At 35.5% G+C, this 23,827-nt stretch overlaps 1 protein-coding gene across 5 annotated transcripts in view; it reads left to right on the top strand.

Annotated features, from left to right (window-relative positions):
• Window positions 1-23,827, top strand: part of NKAIN2 (sodium/potassium transporting ATPase interacting 2) — a 987,194-nt gene that overhangs the window by 287,406 nt on the left and 675,961 nt on the right. The gene's annotated exons all lie outside the window — the stretch shown is intronic.

Raw genomic sequence — 23,827 nt, 5'->3', positions numbered from 1 at the left:
TACTGCCTATTCTTTCTGAAGGATTTTTATGGTTTCAGGTCTCACATTTAGGTCTTTGACACATTTTTTTAAACTTTTATTATATTTATTTGTTAAAGTTTATTCATTTATTTGAGAGAGAGAGAGAGAGAGCGAGCGAGAGCATGAACAAGGGAAGACATAGAGAGAGAGAGGGAGATAGGGAATTCCAAGCAGGCTCCACACTGTCAGTATGGAGCCCAAAGCAGGGCTTGGACTCACTAACCGTGTGATCATGACCTGAACCAAAATCAAGAGTTGGATGCTCAACCCACTAAACCATCCAGATGTCCCTAGATCTTTGTAACATTTTGAGTTTATTTTTGTGTATGGTGAAAGACAGTAGTCCAGTTTCATTCTTTTGCATGTAATTGTCTAGTTTTCCCAACACCATTTGTTGAAAAGACTGTCTTTTTCCCACTGGATATTCATTCCTCCTTTGTCAAAGATTAATTGACCATATAATTTTGTTTTATTTCTGAGTTTTCTGTTATAGTCCATTGATCTATGTGTCTATTTTTATGTCTATTTTGTCTCTATTTTTAACAGTACTATACTGTTTTATTTATCTTTTAGATTTTTTTGTGAGTACTGTACTGTTTTCATTTCTACCACTTTGTAATATAACTTTAAATCTGAAATTGTGATACCTCTAATTTTGTTTTTCTTTTTCAAGATTGCTTTGGCTATTCAAGGTCTTTTGTGGTTCCATACAGATTTTAGGATTATTGATCCCAGTTCTGTGAAAAACGCTGTTGGGATTTTGATAGGAATTGCATTAAATCTGTAGATTACTTTGGGTAGTATATACATTTTAACAATATGTGTTCTTCCAACCCATGAGCATGGAATGGCTTTCCATTTCTTTGTCTTGAATTTGTTTCATCAGTGTTTTGTAGTTTTCAGAGTATAGGCCTTTGAACTCTTTGGTTAAGTTTAATTCCTAAGTATTTTAGTGTTTTTGGTGCAGTTGCAAATGGGACCATTTTCTTAATTTCAATTTCTGTTCCTTGATTATTAGTTTATAGGAATGCAACAGATTTCTGTGCATTGATTTTGTATCTGCAACTTTACTGAATTCATTTATCAGTTCTGGTAGTTTTTCTTGTAGCCTTCAGGGTTTTCTATATATAGTATCATATCATCCACAAATAGTAAAAGTTTTACTTCTTCCTTATCAATTTAGATGCTTTTTATTTCTTCATGTTGTCTAATTGCTATGCTGTCTAATTTCTTTATGTTGTCTAATAGGACTTCTAGTGCTATAGTAAATAAAAGTGGTGACAGTGGACATCCTTGTCTTGTTCCCGACCTTAGGGGAATAGCTCTGTTTTTTTTTTTTTTTTAACCATTGAGTATGATGTTGGCTGTGTGTTTTTCTTTTTTTCTTTTTTCTCTTTTTAAATTTTTTAACATTTATTTACTTTTGACAGATAGAGACAGAACAAGAGTGGGGGAGGGGCAGAAGGAGAGGGAGACAGATTTCGAAGCAGGCTGCAGACTCTGACCTGTCAACACAGAGCCTGACCTGGGGCTCAAACCCATGAACCACAAGATCATGAACTGAGCTGAAGTTGGACACTTAACCAAGTGAGCTACCCAGGGCCCCCTGTAGGTTTTTCATATAATGCCTTTATTATGTTGAGAGATGTTCCCTCTAGACCTACTTTGCAGAGGGTTCTTATCATGAATGAAAGCTATACTTTTTCTGCATCTGTTGAAATGATTCTATGGTTTTTATCCTTTCTCTTATTAACGTAATGTGTCACATTGGTTGTTTTGTGAATATTGAACCACCTTTGCATTCTAAGAATAAATCCCAGTTCATTGTGGTGTATGATTGTTTTTAATGTAGGATTCTACATTAAATATTTTGTTAAGGATACATCTATATTCATGAGAGATACTGGTCTGTAGTTTTCTTTTCTTTTCTTTCTTTCTTTCTTTCTTTCTTTCTTTCTTTCTTTCTTTCTTCCTTTTTTTTTTGTCTGGTTTTACTATAAGGTTGATACTGGCCTCATAGAATGAATTTGGAAGTTTTCCTTCCTCTTGTATTTTTTGGAATAGTTTGATAAGAAGGAGTATTGACTTGTCCCAAAATTCTGGACTTATGTGTTTTCATTTTCATTTGTTTCCATGTAATTTTTTATTTTTCTTTGATTTCTTGGTTGACCCATTCATTGTTAGTATCATGTTATTTAACTTCCATGTATTTGTGCTCTTTCCAGATTTTTTTTTTTTTTGGTTGATTTCTAGTTTCATAGCATTATGGTCAGAAGATGCATGGTAGGACACATTTTTTTGAACTTGTTGAGACTTGTTTTGTGGCCTAATATATAGTATATTCTGGAGAATGTTCTATGTGGAGTTGAAAACAATATGTATGCTACTGTTTTAGGATGCTCTTTAGAATGTGTATGCTGCCGTTCTGAACATATCTGTTAAATCTGTCTGGTCCAGTGTTGCATTCAAAGCCATTGTTTCCTTATTGATTTTCAGTTTATATGATCTATCCATCAATGTAAGTGGGGTGTTAAAATCCCCTTCTATTATTGTATTATTATCAATTATTTCCTTTATTTTTGTTATTAATTGTTTTATGTATTTGGGTGCTCTCATGTTGGGTGCACAAATATTTATAATTGTTATATCCTCTTTTTTTGAAAATAAAGTTTATTTATTTTGAGAGAGAGAGAGAGAGAGAGAGAGACAGCAGGAGAGGGGCAGAGAGAGAGAGAGAGAGAGAGAGAGAGAATCCTAAGCAGGCTCTGTGCTGTCAGATGCAGGGTCTCTATCTCCTGAATCATGAGATCATGATGTAAGCCTAAATCAAGAGTCAGACACTTAACTGATTGAGCCACCCAGGCACCCCCACTTCTCTTGCTCTCTTTCATGGTTTGTTGGCTTTAGTGATATATTTGAATTCCTTCTCTTTTTTCTTTGCATATCTGTTACTGGTCTTTGATTTATGGTTACCTTTAGGTTTATATACAAGATTTTCTGCATATAGCAGTTTATATTAAGTTGATGGTCACTGAAGTTTAAACCCATTCTTAACTCCTCTACCCCAACCCTGACCCACATTTTAGATATATGGTGTTATATTTTACATAATTTTATTTTATGAATCCCTTAACTGATTTTTACAGAAATATTCAGTTTCATTGCTTTTTTTTTACAGTCTCATTTATTGTTTTTCCACTCTGAGTCTTCTTTAATATTTCTTGTAGGGGTTGTTTAGTGGTCATGAGTTACTTTAGTTTTTTTTTTTTTTTTTTTTTTTTTTGTCTGAGAAACTCTTTATCCCTCCTTCTGTTCTGAGTGATAGCTTTGCTGGATAGAGTATTCTTGACTGCAGATTTTTCCCTTTGAGCTCTTTGAATATATCATGTCACTCCCTTTTGATATGCCAACATTCTGTTGAAGAATATGTTGATAGCCTTTTGGGGTTTCCTGTGTATGTAACTGACTTCTTTTCTCTTGATGTTTAATGTTTTTTTCTTTATTGCTACTTTTTGCCATTGTAATTACTATGTGTCTTGCTGTGGACCTCCTTGGGTTGAGGGTTTTTGTTTTGTTTTTTGTTTTTTTTTTTTTTTGGAGGATCTCTGTGCCTCCTTGATCTGGATCTCTGTTTCCTTCTCCAGATTAGGGAAGTTTTCAAATATTATTTCTTCAAAAACATTTTCTGTCCCCTTATTTCTCTCTTCTTCTGAGATTCCTATAATGCTAATATTATTGTGCTTGACAGAGTCACTGAGCTCCCAAAGACTATTCTCAATTTGCACAATTTTCTTTCCTCTCATTTGCTCAGCTTGGTTATTCTCCATCACTCTGTCTTCCAGGTCGTGAATTCATTCCTCTTTTTCATATAGCCTGCTATTTATTCTATGAAGTGTATTTTTAATTTCATTTATTGTGTTCTTGATCTGTGATTAGTTCTTTTTTATCTCTGTGTTAGCGGTCTGACTGATGTCCTCTTCTCTTTTCTCAAGTCCCTTGGGTGTCTTTATGATTATTACTTTAAATTTTCTATCAGGTATTATTACTTATATTTGTTTTGCTTTGGTCTCTTGCTGTGGTGTGGCCCTGTCCTTTCATTTGGGAGATATTTCTCTGTCCTCATTTTGTCTGACTTTCTGGGTCTGTTTCTGTGTATTAAGAAAGTCAGCTACTTCTCTTGATAAGTGATAAGAACCTTATGAAGAAGAAGTCCAGTAGTGCTCTGCATGCAGTGTCCCCTGTTCTTCAAGGCCTCGTGCTTCAGGGAGCATCTCCTATGTGTTTTGTGTGTGCTCTGCTCTTGAGTCTTGTCCTCCTTTTACTTCAGTCCATTTGCCTGCAAAGGCTCTCTTTGCCTGTTGTAGGCAGTGTTTGGTCCCCAGTAGGGATGGGGGTACATTTTAACAAGGTGTGCAGTGGTCTGCTTGCTAAAGGAGACCTACCACCACTGGAAGTGAGGTCCTGCAAAGTGTGAGGGTGAGGAGATGTGTTGGTAGTGTTTGCATTGGTCTTCTAAGGGAGGAGTCTGCAGCATCAGGACTGAGGGGAGCATGACTGAGAAGAGCAGATCTGTGAAAGTGGGGGTGGGGGGAGGAGCTTGGTGCAAGCCAGTTAGGTATGTTCTTGCTGATTCCTGAACGTGGTGGTCGTTTATGCTGGGGGTGGGAAAATGGAATCTGCTAGCTCGTTTGTTCCTTGAGGGCTCTCCTGTGATCCCAGTCTCTCTGGCTGATGTTCTAAGATTAGCAAATCACTCTCTCTCCCATCTGCCCCCAGCATTTTTCAAACTGCTTGTCCTAGGCTGTATCTGCATAGGTTTGTCCTGCTGTCTCTTTAAGGGTGATGATTCTCCTGTCTAATGCTCTCCCAGAACCCATGAATTTTGGCCACTCCCATTTTCAAAGACAAATATCATGGGGATTCATCCCCTCTGTTTGTGCACTCTCCAGTGTGAAAGTCTGTTTTCTGCCCTTCTGTGTACCACTGGCTCCCTCTACATTGTGGACGGGCACCATCCCTTTTGTTTCCAAACTGGGTCTTTGCCATGCCTACCTTCTTACATGTGGCCTCTTCCCTAGCTTTAGTTTTGGAGTTTGTTCTGCCAATCTTTGGGTTGTTTACTGGGTTATTAATGCTGATGTGTGTGTTATCTAGTTGTATTCCTGGGACAAAGTGAGCTTAGGGTCCCCCTACTTTGTTGTCTTCCCGGCTGACCCTGCCAGGTGCTACTTATGATTCTTATGTGAATACACAAGGATACCTGTTATCCTGGAGATCTTACATGTCAAGAGCTCTACAAAGTATCCAACATAAAAGCTTACTAAATTTTAGTTGTGAATAAGAGGTGATAAAGAATTAGCAAATCTTCTTTTACTTTTATGAAGGGAAACCGTATTAAAGCAATTGAAAAACTCTCCTACATCTCCTATATTTCTCAATTAAAATTCTTTTTCTAGATGCAAGTACAAAACTGAAGGTATCATATTCTTCCTTCCAGGTAATCTGTGTTCATACTAAACATTGTCAGTGTCCTGTATATTAAAAGAAAAATAACTTTCAGTTCCCTGCTTTCAAAGAGGATAAGAATTTTCTTTATTGTAGATTGCTATTGCCATATTGTTCCAATTACTTCAGATTTCAAAAATATTTCAATCTTAAAAAGCTCAATAAATTTTTAGTTATTCATTATCACAGGTGTTTTCACATCTACTCCAAGTGTTGTCTTGTACCCAGCTCATATAAAAATTTCATGATGGTAATGATTAGAATTTTGTGCTTGAATTATGGCTGGTTACTGTAGAGTTATTTAACAAAAGAAACTAATAAACTTTAGATCATATTTTCTGAATATATATTCATGGTCTTGCTTCCTGATTTCTTGGAGAAACCAGTGATATTAGACATGACAATAAGGAGCTAGTGAGAGATAAATAAGTAAAACAGACCATAAGCAATATGTCTTTTTAGGCATTGATATTTGTTTCCTTTTTCTTATTTTACTTCATGTGGAAATTATAGATGTTTTCCCTCTTTTTTGTTGGTGGGGGGATGATGATGATTTCCAGGTGTATAGTTAAGGCAAATTTGCTGGACATTAGGCAAGATCCTGTCAACATTAAAATGAATATAAAGGAGTAATATGAAGATCTCTATTCCCATAAATTTGATAACCTAGATGAAATGGATCAATCCCTTGAAAGAGTCAATTTGCCAAAATTCACACAAGAAGAAATTTGCAGCCTGAAGAGGATTGTATCTATAAAAAAAATTGAGTCAATAGTTAACAACTCTCACAACTAGAGAAGATCAGGCCCAAGTGGATTCACTGTTGAAGTCTACCAAAAATTTAAGAAATACGAATTCTCTACAATTTCTTTCAGAAGATACAAGGAGTGAAAATACTCCTGACTCATTCTGCGATTGAGCATCCTCTAATACCAAAACCAAAGAATGTACAAGGAAACTATAGACCAGTAACTCTCATGAACATAGATGTAAAAATCCTGGGGTGCTTGGGTGGCTCAGTCATTTGAGTGTCAAACTCTTGATTTTGGCTCAGATCATGATCCCAGGACATGGGATTGAGCCTCACATTGGGCTCCACACTTGAGTGTGGAGCCTGCTTAAGATTCTCTCTTTCTCTCCCTCTAAGCCCCTCTTCCTTGCTCACTCACTCAGTCTCTATCACAAAAAAATAAATATTTTTTTAAAAAATCCCCCACAAAATATTAGCAAATGCATCCATAAATGTATGCACAGAATTACACAATACAACCACGTGACATTTATCCTGGGTATGCGAGAATGGTTTAGAATTTGAAAATCAGTAAAGCAATCCATCATATTAACTGGTAAAAGAAGGAAAAACACATGATCATAATAATAGATGCATAAAAGTATTTTCAAAATCTAACACCCATTCATAATAGGAAGTTTTAGCAACCTAGAAATAGACAGGGACTTCCTGAACTTGATAAAGAACATTTGCAAAATCCTACAGCAAATGTCATACTTATTGGAGAGAACTCAGGGGTTTCCTGTTAAGGTCATGAATGAGACAAGGATGTATTTTATCACCACTTCTTCATAACATCATATTGGAAATTTTACTTAATGTAGTAAAGTAAGGAAAACCAAATTTAACAGCCTGAGAAGGAAGAAATAAAACTGCCTTTGTTTTCAGAGGATTATATACAAAATCCGAATCACCCCTCCTCCCAGCCCCGACACTTCAAAACAGCCTAGAACTGATAGGCAACTATACATAGCAAGGTTGCAGGATATAAGGTTAATATACAAAAGCCAATCACTAAATTATATACCAGGAATGAACAAATGGAATTTAAAATTGAAAACACAGTACCACTGTGGGTATATTAACACCACCCACAATGAAATACTTAGATATAAATGTAACAAAATATGTACATCTACATGAGAAAAAATAATAAAACTCTTATTAAAGAAATCAAGGAACCCCAAAATGAAGAAAAGTATAATGTTCATGGATAGGAAGATTAGGTATTGTCAGGATAACAGTTTTCCCAACTTGATCTATAGATTCAATGCAATCTCTATAAAAATTCCAGAGGATTATTTTTTGGGTGTCAGTAAACTGATTTTATTTATTTATTTATTTAGTTAGTTAGTTAGTTAGTTATTTTTAAGGTTTTATTTATTTAAGTAATCTCTACACCCAACATGGGGCTTAAACTCAAAATCAGGAGTTACATGCTCCACTGACTGAGTCAGCCAGGCACCCCAACAAACTGACTTTAAAGTTTAAAAAGAGAGACCCAAAATAGCCAACACAGTATTCAACAACAGTCAGCAGACTCGTGCTTACTTCAAGACGTGCTATAAAGCTATAGTAATCAAGATGGTGTGATATTAGTGAAAACTGAGAAGTAGGTCAATAGAAGAGGAAAGAGAGTCAAGAAATAGACTCACATGAATAAAGAAGCAAAAGCAATTCAGTGGAGCAAAGAAAGTCTTCTCAACAAATGGTGCTGGAAGAACAGGACATCTAGGAGCAAAAAAAGTGAATCTAGACCCACCCAGACTTTACACAGTTTGCAAAAAATAACTCAAAATAGATCACAGACTTAGGAAAACACTAAATTGTAAAACTCCTAGCAAATAACATAAGAGGAAATCTAGGTGACCTTGAAATGATGATAGCTTTTTAGAAACAGTATCAAAGTAAGATCTTTCGGAAAAAAAAAAGATTGATTAAGCTAGACTTCACTAAAGTTAAACTTTTGAGGCGCCTGGGTGGCTCAGTCGGTTGGTCATCCATTTCTTGATTTCTGCTCAGATTATGACCCCACGGTTGTGGGATTGAGTCCACGTCTGGCTCTGTGCTGAACATGGCACCTACTTAAAATTTGCTTTCTCTCTCTCTCTCTCTCTCTCTCTCTCTCTCTCTCTCTCTCTCTCTCTCTCCCCGCCCCCCGCCTCTGCCCCTCTCCTGACCCTCCTCTCTCTCTCTAAAAGAAAATAATAATAATAATAATAATAATAATAATAATAATAATAAAAGTTAAAAACTTTTGCTCTGTGAAAGATAGTGTGAAGGTAATGAAAATCTGGCCATACATTAGGAGAAAATGTTTTCAAAAGAACACTCAAAACTCAACAGTAAGACAAGGAAAAGCTTGATTCAAAAAAATGAGCCTAAACAAATGAGCCAAAGATCTTAACAGTCCCCTCACTGAAGATTCACTGATGACAAATAAGTATATGCAAAGATGCTCTACACCATATATCATCAGGGAAATGCAAATTAAAACAAGAGTGAGGTATTACTACACCCCTGTTAGAAAGTCCAAAATATGGAGCATTGACAACACCAAATACTTGAGAGGATGTGAGAGACAGGAACTCTCATTCATTGCTGGTATGAATGCAGAAAAGGGGGCACCTGGGTGGCTCAGTCAGTTAAGCATCCAGCTTTGGCTCAGGTCATGATCTCAGTTTGTGAGTTCAAGCCCCACGTCGGGCTGTGTGCTGACAGCTCAGAGCCTGGAGCCTGCTTCAGATTCTGTGTCTCCCTCTCTCTCTGCCCCTTCTCTGCTCGCACTCTGACTCTCTCTCTCTCACACACACAAAAATAAATAAACATTAAAAAAAATTAAAAATGGAACTTAGAAATGTACAACTTTGGAAGACAGTTTGTCAGTTTATAAACATGCTTTTTATTATAAGAGCCGGCAATTGTATTCTTTGGGATTTACTCAAAGAAGCTGAAAATACATGTCTACACAAAAATCTGCATATGGATGTTTATGGTGGCTTTGTTTATAGTTGCCAAAACTTGGAAGCAACCAAATTTTTCTTCAATAGTTGAATGGGTGAATAAACCGTGGCACATTCCAACAACGGAATATTATTCAGTTTTTAAAAGAAATAAGCTATAAAGGCATGAAAAGATAGAAATAAACCTTAAAGCACCTTACTAAGTCAAAGAAGTGCATATGAAAAGGCTGCATATGTGTGATTCCAACTATATGACATTCTGAAAAAGGCAAAACTGTCACGACTATAAAAAGATCAGTGGTTACCAGGGGTTGGGTGAAGGGAGTGGTGATTGGGTGGAGCACAGAGGAATTTTAAGGCAGTGACACTACTCTATGTGATATTGTAATGGTGTATACATCTCATTATATGTTTGTCCAAATCGATAGAATGTATAACGTTAAGAGTGAACCTTAATGTAAACCATAGACTTTGCGTGATAATGATGTGTCAGTGTAGGTTCAATGATTGCAACAAATATACCACTTTGGTTTGAGGAGTTAATATGGGGGAGGTGTGTGTGTGTGTATGTGTGTAGGAACAGAGGGGATATGGGAACGTTCTGTACTTTCATTTCAGTTTTGCTGCAAACCTAAAGCTGTGCTAAAAAAGAAATTCTAAAAAACAAGAGAGAAAATGTAATTGCTTATGTAATAGTAGTGAAAGAGTTCCACATAAAAATCCTATAGACAGTGTTTATCTTGAGTATCTTAACCAAATTAGCATACCTTGTTAGTATTGGTAGACATGAATAGTTGGCATACTACTGACCACCTGTGCGGGAAAACTTTTTAGCTATAGTCTAAGAACGTACACAACTGAGAATGTCAGTTAACGCTCTGTAGATTGTATTTCAGTGGAATCTATTTAGTTGTGATGTCCCTATAGAATCCCAAACTGTACAGCGTAAGTATTTACCACAATTATTAGAGAGTGTGTATATCACATACAATTTCACTTGCACTTTTAGGATTTCCTGCAGAATAAATAGTTTATGGTAGAATCACACATCCCTAAAAGCAGCTGTAATAAAGCAGATGAGTAACATGAAGTTGCCAAAGGTCTGCATGGCACAAAATGTATCTCACAGAAAAAGAAATTCAGTTATTTGCAGAAGACAGTGTTTCAGAAGTCTGTGCTACAAAAATAACAATTCAAAACATTGACAAGTAACTCAACTTGGGAAATGGAAAATTGATTTGGTTCTGAGGTCAACTTTTATCAGTCACTTGTTAACTCACCCACTTAGCAGTTTGGTTACTAAAAAGGTTTTCATTATTCCAAAAAATGATCTATTTAACTTTACCTGCTCAATATAGTCATCTTCAGTACCCTTGCTTTCTGTAGGAGTAGTAGAACCTGACCAAAACAGAAATCTAGAAAATACTTATTGGAGGGGCTCCTGGGTGGTTCAGTCAGTTAAGCATCCGACTTCTGCTCAGGCCATGATCTCACAGTTTGTGAGTTCAAGCCCCACGTCGGGCCCTGTGCTGATAGCTCAGAGCCTGGAACTTGCTTCAGATTCTGTGTCTCCCTCTCTCCCCATCCCTGCTCAGACTCTGTCTCTGTCTCTAAAAAGGAATAAACATGAAAAATTTAGAAAAAATACTCATTGGATTTAATGATGTAAGCAGAGTCCATAGGAAGAAAACAATATTTATGTATTGATTAGCTACATAAGATATTGAGTTGATCTATGTAGGACACATTATGTATTACCATTGGTTTCTGTTTAGCAAAAGTATCTGGTAGAATTTATGTGTTAAAATCTTCTGAACTTATATGTATACCATTCTTGAGTTCATAAAATTTACATATAACTACCTGAATACATTGTATTCTACAGTAACATTAGGAAACTTCATTTTCATATGATTTCATTTTAGTATAAAAGAAGGAAGGGTTGCTGTAGTATTACCTATAGGACTTTTGCAAATACTTTAACCTTTTGAATAATATTCCCTACATCTTCAAAAAATGTTTAGTAAGATTACATTTAAAATCGTTGGATTTCATTATTGTATCACAATTTTGATTGAATAAAAAACAGTCACCACTGAGTTGATATGTCATCTATTCCAATTCTAATTTCTTTTGAAATTGGACACTCAGGAAAGTTACTGTCAACTAAATTAGTAATATGTACCATTCTTGATTAAATAAAATGCAATGCATAGTTGTAGCCAACTTCTTCAAAATGGGCTATATATAATGAATGATATGAATTACTTTGACGTCCCCGCTTATTACCCATGCTAATGCAGGTGCCCCACGTTCATTGGATACGTTATATTATTTATTTTGAAATAAATTGTATGCCTTTATGTTGAATATTAGCAGAAATACAGATTGCTTAACTATTTGGATGGTTAAGTTGAAATGAAAGAAATGCTGTATGAGCTTTTATAAGAAATGTATGAACTCTCTCCCACTTCAAGTGGAAGAGTATTTGAAAAAAAAAAGTACTCTTTGTTGATCTAATTAAAGTATTAATTTGTGTACTTAACATAGAATTGTGAAGTTAGTAACAGAATGAACCAAATAAAGGCAAGGTATTATCACTCAGTTGTTGCTCTCAGAATATATTCAGCAGAAGCTACATGACAAAGTTGGTGATTCTCTTATGTCACTTTAAAATTCATCAATTTTAGAGGTGCCTGATTGGCTCAGTCAGTTAAACATCCAGCTCTTGATTTCAGCTCAGGTCATGATCTTGCCATCTATGAGGTTGAGCCCTGTGTCTGGCTCTGTGCTGACAGTGCAGAGCCTGCTTGGGATTCTCTCTCTCCTTCTTCTCTGCCCTTTCTCTCTCTCTCTCTCTCTCTCTTTCTCTCTCTCTCTCTCTCTCTCTCTCAAAAATAAATAAATAAATAAATAAATAAATAAATAAATAAATAAATATTTTAAAAAGTTATCAATTTTATTCAATAAGCATTTACTGAATACTTAATTTAAAGAAGCCACAATTCTACCTAACAAACTAGTGCTAGGCTTGAAGAGTCATGGCCTTGCCCCTTGAGTTGTTTAGCACCAACTAACTCAGTTGACATTAGAGGATTCTTGCTGGCAGACATGTTTATTGTCTTTCTTTTAGTTCTCTCTTTATAATTAGTCTCTTACTACTTCTTTCATTTCCCTTTCTAACCCTACCATTTTAACCCAAAACCCTATCTTCTGTCTTACTGGAGCTTGGCCACTTCACCGTGGGCCATACATTTCCATTCATTCCCTTAGTTAGGTGGTTACCTCTCTCTAAAGTATATTTCTGCTTTCTTCTCCATGCAACTGAATCAGGACAGAGGAATAATGTAGAACTCTGCCAAAAATTCCCTAATTGCCCGCCTCTCTCCCCTAGAAAGAATAGGTTGGCCTTTCTTCTGGGTTCCCATAGAACTTTATTCATACAATTTAGCACATTCCATGATAATAAGTAACACATATTAGCTAGTTACTGTGAGGCACAGGCATTATATTGTCTAATTCTCAATATTGCCTTATACAGTCACTATTCTTATCCCCATTTCATAGATGAGTAACCTGAAATAGTTTATGTAAACTTCACAGTCTTACCCAGGTAGTAACATGACTTTGTGTCATTCATTGTTCAACTTAAGAATTCACTTTCAGTCTTCCTTCTTAACCAGTTTGCTATTATACAGACTGCATTATAGGTAGTTGCATGTGTATATTCCATTATACCTTTGTTCTCCCATCTCAATATTGATTTTCTAAAGTTAAGAAACTGTATTTATATCCATGGCATTCGAAATACTAACCATTTAAGAGATGCTTTGTAAATATTTGCAGGATCATTGTCGAGTAGACAAGTTACAAGTGTGTCATGTCTTATAAGAATGCTTTGGTATTCTTGTTTTGAGAGATTTATAAAATTTTGCTTTTGCCTTCAGCTCTTCTAAACGTAACCTTGTTTTAGAACCTTCAGTTAAAATCAACGTTTTGGTAGGAGGACAGAGAAAGAGGTCAGAGTAGCTTCAGTATGAAAGAAAATGGCTTCAGGGTGTTTAATCCTAACAGGAAAAGTTTAGTGTGTGTCGGTATAAACTCTGACTAAAATTGTGGCTTTGATATAATTGAATAATAGTTATAGGAAGTTATAATATCTCTTGTGTAAATTAATAGCGGAGTTTTAACCCTGTTCTGGATGTTCTGGAAATTGTCCATCTAGAGTCAGATTAAGTGACAATTGCTACAGTGTTTGAGATCAGAGCTTCTAAGTTAGTATACATCTTTCTAAATCTAAGCTCTGTTGTATATTCAGAAAGCTACTGTAATTCTCTGAGGTAGGACCTGCCACTTAAAAACTATGGAAGCTACTTAAATTCTCTTCATCTCAGTGACAAAGGGTAAAGATACAGCCTACCTCTGTTTCGTTGTTGTTGTTGTTGTTTGTTTTGTTAAGATTAGGTCACAGAGCACTCAAAGTGCTCAGCATGTTGCCTATACATCTTACTTGCTGAACAATAACAATTCAGTTTATTTACCTATAAGATATGAAGAATAGTATGTAGTACCTCACAGAGTTATTTGAAGAATTGAGTGAGGTAATGAACATAAGACCTATACCACTAGGCCTGGTAAGTAGTAAGCTGTAAATAAATGGCACCCATAAACCATTATATCATCAGGTAAGCATCCACAAGTTCTTCCAATTGCACACTCCTTTAAATCTAAGTCATAAGAATTTAATAGCCTATTACAGTTTAAAAACTTTTGAATTGGAAATTAGTATACCACACTGTGCTTGTTGTGCTATATCGCTGTGGTTGTTGATATGGTCTATATGACCAAACTCAAGGTAAAAAGACTAACAAATTGAATATGAAATACACATTAAATTGATTTTAAATGAGTCCTAAGCAAAGCATTGTGAGATTTAAGGAAGCCATACCCTATATAAAGCATTGAGACCACATTATAGTCCACCAGACCAAGAGTAACCCAAGGCTACAAATTAGGAAGATTATTAAACAAGAGCAAAATCACTTGAGGTCCTACATGGAAAATGTAAGATATGATTGCAAGACTCTTCCTTTAATGCCATATTCTGGTTTACCCATATCAAAGAATGTGAATTTCTGAGTTAGAGAAAATTTCATTGATAAAAATATGAGTATTGGTTAAACTACCTAGATAATGGGAAAACTGAGTTTCATGAAGACATAGTCTCTAAACGTTTTTTTTTCTTTTTTTCATCAAAGATGGTGGAGAATCTGAAAATATTTTTTTTCTAAATATTGGCTGAGTCAACCAGAATATCATTACCAAGTTCTGAATCATTTACCACAAGCCAGTCACCCGTTCTCTCTCAGATGAGCACCCAGCTGGAGCTTTGTTTCCCCTGCTAAGTAGTCTCCCACACTTCAGCCTCCCTTCAGTGGCCACGTCTCACAAATCATGCTTACATCACACCACTGATTTCAGTGGTTCCCTCTATCACATGCATTGAAGTCCATCTTTTCTACCTTCTGTACTTTTGTCCCCTTACTCTTTCCTTCCCTTACCACAGCCAAATCTCAGTCTTCCATTCCTTTTCACCAGGGGATTTCTGCTTTAGTCCACAGTTTAGAGTGTGGACTCAGGGCATCATATTCCCTCCCACCTAAAACTGTTCTCATCTTTGCATTTTAATTTTCCTCCTGTAGTGTGCTTTGTTAACCTTAATTTCATTGTCTTTTGATTTTTAAACAGTTTAGTCTTCTTGATGTCTGCATGCCATATACCCTTTATCCTCAGGTACTATTTGAAGGAAGTAAAATAGCATTTAGAGACTTACAATTCTCAGTTGCCTATATTTTATATTTTACATCTTGCCCAGGGGGTGAGAAATTGAGAAGAACAACTTTGTGGTTGGTTTAATCTCCAGATACATTGAGAACGTGCAGAGATCATCTGAGTTTAGAAAATATATAAGGGACATTTATCTGCAGAAGTATTTTAATGATCATTATAATTTTCCATCTTTTATAATGTCTTTGATGCTGATTTTCAAAAGGACTTAAAGGCAATATTAAGGAGATTTTTTTTCTGTAGTCTTTTCCTTTGTGTAACACTGCATGTTAGATTTTTTTTTTTTTTTTTTTTTTTTTTTTTTTGGTTTTCACTGTGGACTCTGCCACTACATAACTATCTTACTCAAGCTTACATTAATCAACTTTAGAGTGACCTTGAGAAAGCTTAATTAACCTCTTTTGGTCTCACGTCTTTCCTGATGGGGTTGGATGATATCTAAACTCCTTCCTAGCTCTCAAATTTTGAGCCTATTTAGATAAAATTCTTTCTTTAGGTGGAGTTCATCTCAGTCCTACCAGACTACATGTTCTTGGCTTACCAGAGTAAGTTATCAAGAACTAGAAAATCTGAAAAAAAATCACCTGAATAGGGCTGATCTCAGTAGATATAAAACTATTAACCATTTCTACATCATCAACTCCTATTGTCTTCAGCACTTTGGCTTGATTAAAGATTCCCCCACACACACACACTGATTTTTCTCTCTATTTAATCCACTTAAATTTGCATCATTTTGTTTTCTTTTATCATCACTCCTTGCGGCTTCCTGCCAGTATGAATTTTAAAGTCTTATAGTCGCTAATTCTCATCTGCTTAAATGTTATAAATGTTGTGCAGATCTTAGCTGCATGATTCCCTCTGGGCATGTTTTTAAAAAGCTTACTTAAAAACATTGAAATTTCCCCCCCTCAAATCTATAAACTCAAGTTCGATTTGGTATATATGTTTGTGGAAACCTGCATGCATAGAAGATTGGAAAAATACATGTACAGTCCAAGTGCAAGAAGAATTGGATTCCTGTGCCCTTTCAGATGAGCAGCTTATTGTTATAACGATGCTGTCAAGATAATTGGGGTAAATAAAGTAGTTATAGGATATAAGCTCTAAAATCACACTCCTAGGTTCATGTACAGGATCCACTGCTTCCTATGACATTGAGCAAGATGCTTAACCTTTACCTCATAGGGTTGTTATGAGGGTTAAATTAAATAATTATGGAAAAGCAACTAAAAGAGCACCTAGTGCATAATTAGCTATCAACAAATGTTACTTGGCGTTATTAATGTATTAAAAGTATTTTTAGAGTAATCCTTTTAATAGAGAGAGGGAAGATAGCATACTTCTCCAAGATTCAGAAATATGTATATTTTGGTATACTTGTCCAATATTAGTTTAAATAAATGAAGTTTCACATAAAATCCATTGTTCTAGAAAAAATTATAAGTTGGGAATATTGGTGTATTATTTCTCTGCCTATAAGCACCCTAAAGAATAAGGACATGAAAAACTATATAAAGAGGGCTGCTATAGCTATTAAAGTACACCCACAGCCTCATTTCTGCTACATTATATAAGGCATCTCTTAGAACACATCAGAGAGAACATTGAGGAAAAGGGTTACATTTAACATCATCTATTTTCTTGAGATTTTTTTTTTGTCTAAAAGAAATTAATTGAAATACAGAAATCACTGTTTGTATGATTTTAAGGGCCTGACTTTAACCAACAAGCTAGTCATTTGATATATGGAACTGAGTTTTTGTGTTTCTCATGCTTTGGTATGTCTGGACAGAACTATAGTCTGTCAGAACTGATGGCACACAATACCAACATAGCCTTAAGAAAAATTTATCTTTTCCTCTTGTGAATATTTACAGTACCTCTACTAACATTCTACCACTTACCACTCTATCAGAGAACTAGAGATTTATTTTCTCGTTTCATATACGAAGTTTTATTTCTTCATGTAGATTAAAAATTGAGGATTGAAGCCTTCTATCTCATTGAGTTTTTATATCTTATCCCAGTTCTGGAGTACTTTTTAGTTAATATTTTATGTAAAAAAAAAAAAATGGCCTGGATACGCCTGGGTGGCTCAGTCGGTTAAGCATCTGACTCTTGATCTCCGCTCAGGTCTTGATCTCAGGGTCTTGAGTTCAAGCCCCATGTTGGCCTCCACACTGGGCATGACACTTACTTTAAAAAAAAGGCCTGTAATTGTGTCTTTACTGTTTCTTATTTTCCAGAGATTATCTTTGTATTAGTTCCTAGGACAATCATGAGATAAAAAATCAACAGAACTCTATATGTTAGGCGTTTCTGTTTTTTTATGAGGACTAAGAAAGAGAGAAAGCAGGTAAAAAAGATCACAGATCAGATTTGAGAACTTTCTTAGAATTTCAACTTTAATTGGGCAAGAACCACTGGAGCTGGTTTCCAATTGCATAATTAAATGTGTCTGGTCCCTTATCAGGACACCAATGTCATCATGAGGGATCCACCTTCATGACCTTATTCAAATGCAGTAACTTCTGAAAAGCCCAGTCTCCAAATTCCATCATATTGGAGGATTTAGTACTTCAACATGTGAAATTTAGAGGAACACATTTATTCCATAGCATTAGCCCTATTATAATAAGTGTAATGAAGAATCTAGAGAGTCTTCTTTAGAGAAAAACAGATACCATATGTTTTCACTCTTATGTGGATCCTGAGAAACTTAACAGAAGACCATGAGGGAGGGGAAGGAAAAAAAAAAAAAACAAAAAAAGGTTAGAGAGGGAGGGAGCCAAAACATAAGAGACCCTTAAAAACTGAGAACAAACTAAAGGTTGATGGGGGGTGGGAGGGAGGGGAGGGTGGGTGATGTGTATTGAGGAAGGCACCTGTTGGGATGAGCACTGGGTGTTGCATGGAAACCAATTTGACAATAAGTTTCATATTTAAAAAAAATTTTTAAAGTAGTCTCAGATGATCAGTGTGGTTGAAAAACTTCTGACTTTTATGATGTCATGTCAACTCAACAGTTCCATTAAAAAGTCATTATAGACTAAAAAACATGTTGGCTAGGTGACTTTAAACTTTTTAATCTGTCTAAATGAATTGTCAGTTTTAACATTACTTAATCTAATTCTATAAACATTGGGTGTTTTCCTTGTTACAAGCATACACTTGTGAATAAGGCCTATGTAGCTCCCAGTTGATCAGGGGCCCTACGTATAATCATTATGATGCATTCTGAATCTAAATAAGGCCTATTATTCTAACTTTAAAATGTGCACATTATATGTATTTATTCAGGTATTTTAAATTAAACGTTCATTTAATTATATTATAAAAAATATCTATACCACCTTTCAAAAGTATATACGTATAGATGTATATATGATGTATAGAATTATTTAATCAGAATGTGTATTTTGCTCTTCATTGAAGCCTACTTTTAATATGGTCTATATTCAAGTTATGCAAAAATATATTTCATATTCTAAATAATTTTGCTGGAAATCCTAGGCTTAGAATTTTTCTAATACTATATTCCACTTACCTTGGTAATTATACAACCAACCCCCTATGAGATAAATTCTGTGAATATACATTAAATATCTCCCTGGGGCCTCATTTTTTATTTTATTGCTTTGTAATATAATATGAAGTGATCCTATTTTTCAATAAGCTGGTTTGCATTAAACATCAAGCTTACTCATTCCCCTGGGTACTGTTAAGTATACTGTTCTGACAACCGGGCTAATGGTTAGAAATCAGAATGTGAAGTTGCACTGTCTTTGTATCCATGCATGCAAGTGATAGTGTATAAGTATACCTCCCTGGGTCTAGGGATCTCTCTGCTTTGACTGATTGTGGAGAATATCTTATTTACCTAGGAAGATCAGACAAATTATTCCTCTGTGAGCAAGAAGCGAAGAGTGGAAAGCAAAACCGTAGGAAAACCTTGGAACAAGAAAACATTGATCTAATGAAGTGAATAATAGTTTTCACATGAATTAGTAATTGCAGCATCTATTTGCTAGTCTGTTTGATTACAAGAGCTGAGGTGAAATATTACAACTACAGGATTTTCATTGCATTTCCTATAATGGGACTTCTCCAAAATATTGTACAGGATGGCCTAACGTTATTAATCAAATGATAATGTCAAAGAGTAGCCGTTTTCTTCTCTTCCTTTAGCTTGTTGACATCTGTCTGGCCATCCGTGGCCTAGTTAGAAAAGTTCTCTTTCAAAGTGATACACATCTGGATACCATGATGCTTTGATGTTTTAATGAACAAGTCCAGGAATGGCTCTCAGACCTCTCTGTTCTGGGACCCTCATTCCTCACACTAGGCTCTCCTAATTCTGAATTGTCTTTAGTTACAGTTAAACACCATGCTGTTCCACAGCCTTGATCATATTATTCCTGAAAATCCTTCTTATCTTCTTATTTTTAAAAATTCTTACTTATCTTTTAAGGCTTACGCCATGTTCAGCTTCCCCAGGAATCCTTCACTGAGCTTCAGGTTAGGCTGTAGATATATTTTTTTCCTGTACATTTTACTTATATTATTAAAATGACCTATGATCTATTTTTTTCCCACTGGGTTTTATAGCTAGTCACTGAGGGAAGTTTCTTACTCATATTTAGACTTGGAAGAAATGTTTGTTGAACTGAATATGATTTAGGAAAATAAATGAAGTCTCTGATAAGATAACTAAATAAAAAAGCATGTTTTGTTACTAATAATTAACTATACTGGAGATTATAGAAGCCTTCATGATCAAGGAGAATGCAAGAAATTTCAATAAAAGTATCTTTTTTCTTCTAAAATATAATTAAATTAAATACAAGCTGTAATAAATGTAGATTTCAGTTTTTGATAGCAAACTGGACAGTTTTCCAAATTACATAGGCCTAGTAGATAACTAGCCTGTAATTTTTGCTACTTGCTTGAGTTTTGATTTATTCATAAGTGAACTGATTGTTCAATTATTTGTTATCTATGTAGAGTTAGTAAATATATATCCTTAAACCAGAACTGTGAGCAGTAATGCTAGATGAGGTCAGCAGCCCGGCTAAACTGTGGAACAAATGAGATGTTGATAATCCTATACCTGGAAATGCCGGCTCATATATTGGACATAGCCTTATGCTTTGGACACAAATCTTTCTAAACATTAACATATTCTATTCATGTAAAGTGTGCACAGCAAAAATATAAGGTGAAAGGAATCTTACTGCAGAAGGAGCTAATCTAGTCCGGTTGGCAAGGTCAGGGAAGCCTATCCTGTGGATCTAACATTTAAGCTGAGACCTGATATCTTGGAAAATATTTGGCAGTATTTCAATCTGGCTGAGTGATGGACTATACGATATCATCATTTTTCATTCCTGGGTGTCACCTGGAAGTGGGGAATGATTTGACTGGGCCCATGAGTTTCTGTCAGAGAACAAAGCATTTCTGGAGCTGTTACCTGGAGAAAGAAGAAGGGAATGTTTTAGCAAATTGAGGAGATCATGCATCCTGGAAAAGATGACTAGGTTCTCAATATTGTTTCTACTTTGATTATTTCCAGACACTTAATATGCATTTATTAGAGTTTCATTTTTGGAAGTGTAAGCTTCTTAAGGACAGGAATCATGCTCGATTGGAGTTTCTCATGAGAGGAGCCTCAACAGTTTCAGTTGTTGTGTACAAAATAGTGTGCTGCAGGTGATTCTTATTGGAATATAATATTGAGTAATGTATCACACTATATGTCTATTTAATATCAATAGTATGCATTTCATTGGCTTTAGACAAGTGCTTAGGATGAATGGGTTTCAGGATGGTTTTGTAAGAAACAGCAGTCCAATTCTTTAGTGCAGTTAAATTATGTCAATTGTGCCCCCCCCTTCAAACTTATTTATATACAGCCAGTCTTAGAGGTGAAAGATGAAATAACCATTAAAGTTATGCTTACTCTATTGCCTTATTCCATCATAAAATCAAACTGAAATAAATTTGAATTTCACTATTTTAGAGATCTAGAGGATGTTCCAAATGATGTAATTCTAGTTTAATTATTAAGAAGCTAGAAGAAAAAAATATGCTATTTTGAGGGGAAAAAAAGAACATATACATAATATTTTTATATCTTCATGGTTATACACATAAGATAATAGATTGATTATCTAAAATGTGGCCAGCCCCTTCGGGTGTTATCCCATTTGATTTCTACAGTAATGGAAAGTAGTGATATTGTTATCTGCCTTTTCAATGTGAAGACTAGAGGTGTCCAGAATTTAACTTAATCATAGTCACACAGCTTCTAAATGTTAAAAATGAAATTTTAATTTAGGTTGCCTGACCTCAGTGATCTTAAAGCCCCAACATTCCTTTAAATACACTCTCTCTTCATTGAAAGAAGCCCCCTAAAAATTCATGACATTAGATTTCACTCATTCCTTAGTTACAGATACCAATATAAATGCATTGTTCAGCCTTTGCACCTTTTTACTTTTATAAATATAAAAAATCAAATCCTTTCTTGCTTAATAAACAGCTGCATGACGGAAATGCTACTGAGAAACTAGCTAGAACCGAATGAGATTAAAACAGTAGTTTTAGGGGTGGGAATTTTGCTTTGAGGGGACATTTGAGAGTATTTAGAAACATTGTTGACTATCACAGGGTGTGGGAAGGGGGAGGGAAGGAGCAACTGGCATTTGGTGGGTAGGTCCCAAGGATACTGCTAAACATCCTTGAATACACAGGTTAGACCACAACAACAAATAATTGAAATATCTGACCCTACATGTCAATAGTCTGAGGGCTGAAAACTGACTTAAAGCCTCTGCATGGAACCTACACATTACTGGATTCTTTTTTTTTCTCATTTGTTTTGACTTGAATTTCCCTAGGGTTAAAAGATCAATTACTACCAGTATTGCTGCCTTCCAGGATACTGATCTTCTAGAAGAGACATCTTAATTTTTAAAGACCTTCATTCTAGTGATTGGATTTTAAATCAAGTGGAAGTTGAAGAAATGTTCTTTTACATGTTAAAATTGAACATGGTTTATTCCTTACTGCCGACATTTCTTCCTTATTCACTACCTGACAAAGCCACTTATTGTTTCTCTTAAGACTTCCTGATCCTTCAGACATAAAGGGATGCTTGAGTGCTTCCTTTGAATTGGCAGATTTTTGAGAGTTTATGCAGGACAAGTAATGAGGTTAGAAAGTAATTTAAATCTAAAAAGAATACTATTAATGAAGTTTGTGTAGAAGAAAAATGGTTTGGAAGATACTATTCTTTAGAAAAATTAGTTTGATCATGTTTGAAAAGTAGGGGCAGATATATAAAATTTACTTTTGCCTTCCAAATATATATATGTAATTCCTATCATTGATATGTATTGAATTTAACATTTATTTAGTGCCTATTGTTTATGAAGAGCCAACAGACCCGTATTTCTCAACATCTTCAAATGGCAAAGTACTCAGCAGCAAATAGTTTATGTGAATGTTAATATAAATCTGTAAATAGAGACACAACTCTTTTAAAGATGTGATTATTTCAATGTTAATTTAAAAGAAGAACTTTTCTGTCACTTATTTACTTTGTGCTGTTCCTTAAAAGTGGAAAAAAACTTTCTTGCTTGTTGATATCACAATGTGATAATTTAGACTGTTCTGGTTTTTTTGAGAAGGAGCTAGTAAACTCAACCACAGGCTTCTGACAGTTTGGGGATCCCTGGACTTCTGGCCCATTTTGATTTATAGAACCGTCCCCTCTCTTCTGTCCCCCTAACACACACACACACGCGCGCGCGCGCGCACACACACACACACACACACACACACACACACACACAGACTCACACACACTCTTCTCTAGCATACTGATTGCAACTTCTGCTTTCTGCCCAGTGTCACACACCCCCGCCCTCACCCGGGCACAGAAGCACAAAGAGGCTGGTGGCTGTCTTTTTGGAATTTGAGGTGCAGACAAAATACTGGAAGAACATGACAAGGTTATATCAGAATGAATTATCCTGCCATAGGTAATATATTTACTGGTATAACAGAATTGTTCAAATTTTATATCTGTTTCCCCCATTGATACAATGAGGCCTATCCTGAAGCCATTCAATTATTGTATAATACCCCCAGAATGCCTAGGGGAGCCGTAAGTGTGTATTTCAAAAAGCAACTGAGTAGACAATACCAACTTGTGAAAGAACTGACCTTTAGACTTAAAGGTTGACATTTTAGGCTCCCTAGATGGCCACCTAAACATTAGAGTATACAGGGCTGATGCAGCCTTCTGGAAGTCAGGAGGGGGAAGTGATGGTTGTCCTTGAAAATTGGTGATCTCAGAAGCCCTACTGAATGCCTGAGGAAAAGTGCTGGGAGAATCCAGCCAGGCTATGCTGGTCACCATTCCATATTAGACAGGAAGCTGACTGGAGGAAAGACTATCATTTAGAGATAATGCTCAAGAGTAGATCTTCCAGGAATTCACCAGACATTCAACTAGCTAGATGATTGCTGGGCACAGAATGTCAGAGTCATTATTTCTATTAATTTTTTGTTATACCTCTTGAAGCAGTTTTTTTTTTTCTATCTACTTTAGTACATTGGGACTAAGAACCAGCCTGCCTTTGTATCTGTTGGTGAAATAACTAAAATGTGTTCGTGTCTTGAGAGAAAGCAT

The sequence above is a fragment of the Panthera pardus genome, unplaced genomic scaffold, assembly GCF_024362965.1.
Source record: "Panthera pardus isolate Hobbes unplaced genomic scaffold, ASM2436296v1 HiC_scaffold_17, whole genome shotgun sequence".
Taxonomy (NCBI): Eukaryota; Metazoa; Chordata; class Mammalia; order Carnivora; family Felidae; genus Panthera; species Panthera pardus.
Note: the sequence above shows the minus strand (reverse complement) of the source record. Positions and strands in the feature narration are given on the sequence as shown.